Source organism: Anneissia japonica, unplaced genomic scaffold (genome assembly GCF_011630105.1).
Source record: "Anneissia japonica isolate Jap-2015-1 unplaced genomic scaffold, ASM1163010v1 scaffold2392_len1475705_cov187, whole genome shotgun sequence".
In the NCBI taxonomy this organism is placed as follows: Eukaryota; Metazoa; Echinodermata; class Crinoidea; order Comatulida; family Comatulidae; genus Anneissia; species Anneissia japonica.
Window position 1 is genome coordinate 137,041 of NW_022751777.1, and position 9,431 is coordinate 146,471.

General features: G+C 33.8%; 1 protein-coding gene across 3 annotated transcripts in view; it reads left to right on the forward strand.

The window, feature by feature from the left end:
- The first annotated feature begins 5,629 nt into the window (after positions 1-5,629).
- LOC117121814 (bifunctional heparan sulfate N-deacetylase/N-sulfotransferase 4-like) overlaps positions 5,630-9,431 on the forward strand; it is a 53,338-nt gene continuing 49,536 nt past the window's right edge. The window contains exon 1 of one of the 3 annotated variants that reach the window (XM_033267122.1): positions 5,630-5,791. The gene's annotated coding sequence lies outside the window, so the exon portion shown is untranslated. The remainder of the gene's footprint in view (positions 5,792-9,431) is intronic. The other 2 variants (XM_033267121.1, XM_033267120.1) reach the window with 2 other exon arrangements.

The following is a 9,431-nucleotide window of genomic DNA, read 5'->3' on the forward strand; positions in this document are numbered from 1 at the left end:
TCTTTTCTGCACCAGAACCATTCGTTATCTTCGGTTTTCGGATGTCCTTAGCCTATATCGCCCATTGAATATTCCAAGTTCCCAGAAGAACCCCTCAATTTTCATATATTTCCATAAGCTCCCCCTCTATTTACACTCTGTTTTCATAAGCGCCCCGTTTGAATAAGCGCTATTCACAAAGGGCAAAAAATATTTTAAGCGCCCGGCCCGGGCGCTTATTCGCGCGAGTACGGTGGTATGTGATAAATCCGTCATTATAATAGCAGTGTAAAAAGATTGATAAATAAGCCTTAAATGTCAGTTGTGTGTTCGCTCCTACATGAGGTAAAATACACACGGTCAACATGCAAATCATCAGCAGATACACCCACATACATACACACATACGCAAACATATACACATACCGTAAAACCTCGAATTGAAGCCCTGGGCTTTTTTTTTTGCGAACTCAGGATAGGCTTCTTTCAAGATGGGCTTCTTTTCGAGATGGTTTTCTTTTAGAGGCTACTTTTTCAAAGTAAAGAGAGAGGCTTATTTTCAAAATGAATGCTGTAAATTTTGTGAATTTGTATTATAAAACAATAAATTAGGCCACCGTAACATCAATTTATATCATGAAGTGTATTTAAATGGCATTAAATCACCTAAACTACTGTTAGAGAGCGGTTAAGGAGATAAATCGTGCACTTTTGGAAGAAAGCATGAAACTTCCCACAGTGATACTATGATACCTAAGGATCATTAAAAAAAATAGACACCAAAAAAATAATCCGCTTAAGTGGCCGCCATCTTGAAATATAAAATGGCCACCAAAATATTGGATTTTTATCAATAATGTTTTTGATCTACTTGTTTATTATATGATGCAAAAACGCTTCTAGACAGTCGAATACAAAATGTTTTGTTTGTGTATACATATACCACAGGTGGGCAAAGTGCGGCCCGCGAAAATAAATTAAAAACCCTATGTGTGCGGCCTGCTAAGCAACATTAGCTAGAAAACATCTTATTGTTTACGGGCAGACGCCGATTATGTAAAAAAGTAACATTAAACTGAGAATAAAGTGGTGTAAAAGCAGTGCTTTGAGGATTTTGGAAACTCAATGGAAACATCAAAGTTTTGGTGCATTTGCATGCAGTTTGAGTGCATTTAGCACTGTTTCTGTCATTATTTTATTAGTTATACCACAATGCTACGCAGCAACATTGATTCTATGTTACTTCATTATAATACAGGTATGACTTCTAGAGTATTCTTTGGCAAACAGTATATCAACAAACAGTATAAGGAAATTTTTTTTTTATTTGACAGGCTATTTCCGATATGATACTCACATCACTTTCCATTTATTCGAGCTCTGTTTTCACTTCACCATTATTTAATTATATAAAGAGAATGCTACACACAAAAATTAATTATATACATACATACGTACATGCATACATACATACATACATACATACATACATACATACATACATACATACATACATACATACATACATATATATATATATATATTATATATATATATATATATTATATAATTATGCATATTTGAAAATGATATCTAGTTTATTCGATATTATTGCCTTCATACCATTACTTGAATGTGATATTAATTTATGTCTACATAAGTTCATTAATGCTAAAGTTATCTATATACTTTTCTTAATTTTACTTAATTTTTCTTGATTTTTCTTTTATTTCTTTTCACTTTCTCCATTATATTCATTTTCTATTCATTTTATTTCTTTTCCTTTCCAGTGTCTTTCTTTTCCTTTCCGCTCTTTATTTTTCTTTCTTTAATTTTCTTTTCTGTTTTTTTTTTCCTTTCAATATTTACATATGTGTTTATATATCATTTGAAAATGATAATTAGCCATCTCATAGACATGAGGTCTATTCGATTGTGTCTTCTCACCATTAATTTTAATATTTGATTTATGTTTAAATAATTTCATTTGTGCTAAAACTAGCTAGATTTTTAATATCTGCATCTATCTCTCTCCCCAGGGAAGATTTGAAGACTGAGTAGACTCAAAATTTTAGGTTTTAATTCAAATAAAATACCACTATGGCACTTGCCACCTAATTTTCGCCTCGGATTTTTTTCACTAGAAGATTTCTTTTCCATCCAGCTATTTTTCCAGGCTATTTCTAGCTGTTTTTCAACTGCTATTTCCCCCGGCTATCTTGTCCCAGTATTTTCCGTTGTATTTTTCCTCCTAGTTTTCCAACTGAATGTTTTCATCAGTTTATCTATTGTGTAAGGCGGAACACATTATTTGTTTATGTTTTTGTTTTGTAAGGTTACATCATAAACGTGTGCCGATGATAAAAAGCCTTATTCAATCAATAAACTGATTGACTCTTGATGCATTTGAAATACTAATGAAGCCAAAAGACTCATTGTGGAAACGTGATTTTAAAAAGTTTGCTTCCGTGTTCACACAAAAAAAAACAGGAAACCTCTTTTTAACATTGAGTACTCTTTTGGACTATAAATAGCACAAATATTTCCTGGTCGGTCTATATATCCTACTTATGTTTTGCTGCATCAGCTAATAATAATCTGGCAAGGAGGGAAATATTATTTCCACCATTAAAATGTCTGATAGTGGCCATTCTTGTACTATGCCGAACATTTTCTAGTAGGTTTTATTGGGTTAACTCACAAGCTGATCTATATGATATTCAATTGGTGTGATATGTGCTGTAAATATGAATACATAGGCTAAAATTAATTATTTTGGCAGCCATATTAAATTTCAAGATGACGGCCATTTTGAAATTTAATATGGTGGTCTTCTGACATAATTTCTGGTGGCTGTATGGTAGTCCCTGTTATCGAAAACATGTGCAACGGTCTTTGATTGACAGTGCTAGATACGGTACTGTAGATATAAATATTGACAAAAATATCATTAATTTGGCGGCCATCTTGAAATCTAATATGGCGACGCCATCTGACATAATTTCTGATGATTGCATTACACTCCTTGATATTGAAAACATGGGTAATGATCTTCAATTGGCAATGACATGTGCTGTAGATATGAATATATTGGCTAAAATCAATTATTTTGGCGGCCATATTGGATTTCAAGATGGTGGCCATTAGGAGGCGTTATCTTTTGGGGTCTGTTTTTTTTTAATGATCTTTAGGTGTCATAGTATCACTATGGGAAGTTTCATGCTTTCTTCCAGAAGTGCACGATTCTACCTGAAATTCTAATTACCTGAAATACTATGTATAAACCAAGCTTGTTTTTAATTTATTTTGTTTTCTGAAATTCATGAACAGTGTTTGTACAGTACAATCCCAAAAAGAAGCCTACGCTATCTTGAAAAGAAGCCCATGGGCTTCTTTTCGAGATGGGCTTCTTCAGGCTACTTTTGCAAACTAAAAAGGGGGCTTCAATTCGAGATGGGCTTCATCTCCAGATTAAGCCCACTGGGCTTCAATTCGAGGTTTTACGGTATCACATACATACACAAATAGGCCTACACACATACAATGCACAGTGTTAATATAGAATGTTGTGACATTTGTGGTTGTTTGACATTTGCAGGTCCAATGTTTTTACATTAGTGGTTATTTTTGCATTTGTGGCGGATTTGTACATTTGTGGGTTCTACACTCTCCCTTCAGACCAAAACTGTAAGGAAGAAATACGCAAATCCTTTGGCATCAGTGCAAGACATGGCAGATGGGGTGACGGTGGTAGAGCGAATGCAAAAGCAGCGGAACTACATTTCACCTACTTTGAGGATCCCCATAATTACTTGTGAAGTCTTAGCTGAGTCCAGACCCTCATCGAGTTAAAAATTACTATTAATAAACTGTTCATGATGTTCGACCGACATATTGTGAAGGTTTTGGGGATATCCAGGTAATAGCATAAATCGTAAAATTGTAGGCTTTAAATTGCATCATGAAACTGAATCCATCTAATAGCAAAGAAGGCCAACTATGAAATTTGACATCTAACGCATTTACATTTTTATTTATAGACCTAATGATAGAAGTCTTAGTGATTATGTGCAGGTAAGCATTAATAGATTTTGTGACCTACTTTTAGGAGCATCTGGGCCAATCTCACATAATCATGAATACGTGAGTTTACTACGTAATCAGTTCTATCCCTAAAATAGGCCTACTTGTTTTGGCTCCAAGAATGTAAACGCTCTTTTTAAAGATATATTGTCTCATTAAAAATACCAAAAAGATAATAAAAATCATTTTTTAAAATTAACTTGCCCGTTTTGAAGTAACATAAAAAGTTATCAATTTGAACTTTTGGTTACTGGAAGTGATTTATTATTTTTATTATAATAATCCAGTTTATAAGCCAGGGTACACATTTTGTTAAGTTCAATAATTTCTATGCTCTAATTTCTAATTTCTATTATAATTTATAATTTCTATGCTATAATTTGGATGTTACTACAAGTTAATTTCAAAATTATTTTTAAAATTTTTTTTTTTAAGAGTCGATATGTTTAATGTTAAAAAACACATTGAATTCATTAGTGGTAAACACACATAGACAACATCAGTACTGGACAACATGCGATGACAAAAAAAAAACAATTGATTAAACAAATCCCACATCATTGTATGTGGCAGAAAGATCGGTGTTTCAATTACCCACCCTCGTTTCATGATTTCAAAAAATGCTTGGATAGTGACAACGGAAAGCAGGTATAGGCCAAGGTCGCGCATAAGGTATCGCACCTATGATTAAATACAAAGTGCTAAAAATCAAATATATAAATAGTTTTAACTCAATATTGAAAGATTAAAAAACATACTGTAAAGTATAATATACAATATTATTAAAACAATTCTATTACATAAATATGGTAACGATAGAGGTCGTCTAACTTAAAGATCATCGATGGAATCGGGGATTGATCCAAGATTTTTTAAACGAGGGGGAGGTGGGCACTAATTTGTCATAATAGTGCAATGAGGGGTGCTAGATCATGGATTCCAGACGATAGGAAGCTGGAGGGGCTGCTTGAGCCCCTACCGAAAACACTTTGCTAAATGCTAAGATGGTCTTCTGCAAAATAATGTCAGGTCTTTAACTGAAACTTTTCCGCCACGCCCCCTTTAATCCGCCACTAGATAATAATAATAACATGATATATCTACAATCGATGTCAGACACACATTATGCAGTTAAGTATTAGGCCACAAATCCCTCTGGTCAGGGTGCTAAATCGAGGACAATATATGCGTATGGCCCTTAAGGGGTCGGGGTTCCATGCCGACAGCCGTACGAGGGCGCAAAATACCTGTACAGTTTTTTTTTTCCCTGTTTGGGGGGGGTAGGTAGCTTTGGTAACAATACAATCATGAACTAATTTTAATTTAATTTTCAATACAAAAATGAAAAATAACTTCAGTTGTTAGAAGTCAAATTAAAAGATAAATTTATCTTTCATTATATATTAACTGTATTTATTATATTAGGGGCCTAGGCCTAATAATAATATTAGAAATATATCATAGAGGAAACTTTACGAAAAATCAGCGAAAAATACTTATATTCCGCCCTCATCGGCAAAAGGAACGGAAGTTAACGATAGACTCTTTTTTTGTTGTACGTTGTTTGTGTGAATTTTGGTGAGTTGGTTGAGTCTTGCCAAAGAATATTGATGGTCTTGCTTGTCGCTCAGAGACTGAAGTAGTGAAGATACAGGCTTAGCCTAGCTGACGTTCTACTTAAATGTCTGACATTTTCACTTCAAGCTGATTTCAACGTTCATGTGAGTAGGTAGATGGTATATTCTTGTATTTTAATTCTTAGTAAATTCTCGTGTTGAATGTTTTCTCTACGACGTGTCCTATGCTTCGTCTATTATGTCATTGAGTAGGCCTAGCTAGGCTAGGCCCAGGCCAGGCCGCGCGATGGCGAGGCCTGTGCCTCTTCCTCTCTAGGCATAATGCTAGCCTAGCCTAGGAGTGGAGCCTATAGTTGAAGGTACCTACGGGATGTTTTCATACCTGTCAATCTTGAGAAATTTCAAAGAGTAAGATCGGGTGTCACATAATAATGAGTGCCAGGGGTGGCGCCAGCGGGGGCGGGGACCCCGTCGGGGAGAGCTTCCCCCCACCCCATCAGGGAGAAAAAGTACAATTCGTCTGGGAGAAAAACAAATTCTATGTATTTTTGACATATTAGTAGACTCTAGAATCGATTAAATAAGCCTTTGAAACACCTAAATTCCTAGTTAAGGTAGAAACAAAAAAAAATTGAAATGTCCCAAATATTTTTTTATTTATTTTTAATCATAACTGAATGAAGCATTTTAAAACAAAAATTATGCAAATCGGACCAATATTAGCGGAGATATTGCTATTTTAAATATGTTTTTTGTTTGAGTTTAATTCCTATTGTTTTTATTATACAAGAAGTGTGTCCCTTACAGTATAGTATCTATTTATTTATTTATTAAGGTATAACACACAAAACAAAACAACAGCCAAAGGCTGAAAATGTTTGTTTACAATCAACAAATAAAGACAACATTCATAGGAAAACAGGTCAGGTGGAAAAATACATATCGAAATATCAAAACATTCAAATAATTACATTAGAAAAGTTAAAAATGTTAGGCCATGTTAAAATAATACTTGACAATTACTAACGATTATAATTTAGTATTTTAGTATATATATTTATATTAGATTTAATAATTTTTATCAACTTATAGATTCTACGTATAAAAATTATATTGAATCGCATGACTCTAGGCCTAATTGCAGACCTCAGACAACATGCTAGCCAGCGGGGAAAACATCATTTACCCTGCGTGTAGCCGCCGCAAATTAACGAGGGCGCCCTCTATTCGTACGCACATATGCACACAAATATTATTTAAAATTTACTTACTGTATCTTTATAGTTTAAAAACTGAAGAAATATGTTAACCAAAAAACTATCGAAGGTTTCCTTTTATTATTGAAAATCGAAGAAACATTGGTTGTACTAAAAAAACTTCGCGCACTTAAAAAGCCAATAACTTGGTCCAGAAATCATTTCTGGAGAGTTATCTGGAAGTAATTCGGTCAAATTGTTGTATACTTCCGCGAAATACCCAATTAATACATTGGATATCCTATCTCCATTGGGGCACTATTTTCTATCGCGATGTTTGTATTGCCGATCTATAGCGCCCTCTATCAATTTTATATATAGCTAGTTAATTGCCTATAAAATCCCCTACTTATCTTGCCTTGCAGTGTGTGTTTAATTGATGTACGATAAAAGATGCAATTGTTAGTCATAATTGCCGCCAGCTGAATCATTCATTTGACTTGTGGATTGAAAGAAGTTTCCATGTTGTTTGCAGTGAGGAGGACCTGTCTGTAATGGTTGGATAGGCCTAGGCCTCAGTCCTTCCTACCTAATAAGCTAGACTAGTATGTATGACAAAAAATTTCAAATTCAAGGAATTCTTTGCAGCATTGAAAGAGCATTAATGTAGCATTACATTGATGCCAAGATCATTGTCCTCCGTCAAATATCAACAAAGTTACAGAATTTAAGAAATTATAAATTAGGCCTATTTTTGGTGTTCAAATTAACTACCCTCTGAAAAGGCGGAAGCATTTAATTCCTACTACATTAACATACAGTAGGCGAATAAATGGCCGAAAAAGCAAATAAAAAATACCAAGATACAAATCCTATGGATTATATGAATAAAAATAGTGTTCAAAATTCTATGTTTTTTACTCCTTTAACTGAGTATGATATTAAGAAATATCTATTGAATTTAAACTAAAACAAATCGCCTGGTCTTGACGATATTGATGCAAAATTTTTTTAAATGAATTCAGATATATTAGCTATACCTCAAACTTATGATTAACTTATCACTCACAACTGGAATTTTCCCGGAGAAGCTTAAACTTGCTAAAACTATACCAATTTACAAAAGTGGACAGGGATGACATGTGTAACTACAGGCCTATTTCTATATTGTCATGTATGTCAAAAATGTATGAACGAATTGTTTACGACCAAACGGTTCTTTTTTAAATAAGTATAAAATCCTGAATGAAACACAATATGGCTTTAGAGAAGGACACTCTACAAATCATGCCCTCATTCAGACGATTGAGAAAATATCAACGGCAATTGGCAAACAATTATTTGTTGTTGTGGTCTTTCTCGACCTATCTAAGGCGTTTGATTCGATAGATCATAACGTTCTTCTACAAAAACTACCTTATCGTGGCATCAGACGTCTTGTACTTAAATGGTTTTGTAGTTATTTAAGTGGAAGAGAACAATCTGTAACTTTAGATAATATACAGTCTGATAATAAGTTGGTAAAGTATGGAGTTCCCCAGGGATCTATCCTGGGTCCCTTGTTATTTTTACTATTTGTCAATGATATGCCTTCAGTATGTACTAAATAAAATCCAATTAATAACGTTTGCAGATGATACCAATGTTTTCTTAAGACATAGTAACATAAATGAAGCATTCGATATGATGAATGAGGAGTTAAAACGCTTAAATATGTGGTTTAAAGCAAACAGGCTTACTGTTAATACCAAAAAAACTAAATTGATGGTATTTTATAGTGGTAGAAATACTATTATACAACGCGCATGTCGAACTCGTCATTGACCATTAACTTATTCAGAGAGTAGACAAAATTAAATTCCTTGGTATCACTATTGATGAAAAAATTAATTTCTCACAACATGTAATGTTATTGCTAGTAAGGTGTCTGCAATTATTGGACCTATGAATCTCCTTAAAATCTGCTACCATATCACATACTGCTTACTATTTATAAGTCTCTTGTCCTTCCTATTATATGATATGGGGTTCTGGTAGCATGACACACTTAAATAGAATCCATGTATTACAGAAGAAAGCACTTAGAATCATATGTAATGTACATTATCTACACCCATCTTCTCAACTTTTTGTTAAAACCAATACTTTAAACATATTTGATTAATACGAAAAAAAATGTAACCAACTTATAATGTTTTTATACTGTATAAGTGTTTATTACCCAAATCTTTTGATGATTTGTTCCATACACTTTTAAATCAAAATTGGTTTGATGACGAGGTCAAAGAGGAAAATGTGAGCTACGTTATGAGTATTTTCGGATCATATAGAGAAAAAATAAATACAACCTCAGCAGCCAAAACAATAGAGGGCTGTCCAGACAGTCAAGATGCTTGAAGAAAATATAGCGGTGCCATGATATCGCGCTCTCAACGGCCAATAGTCACGTACCTGAGCCAAGGCCTAGTACAGGCTAGGGCCATATGGAATAAGCTGCATTTCATTATGTGTACTGTAGCCTACTAGAACTGAGATTATTTCAAATCAAGAAGTTGCCTAACCAGACTGTAATATACCCATGAATATATTACCCAGA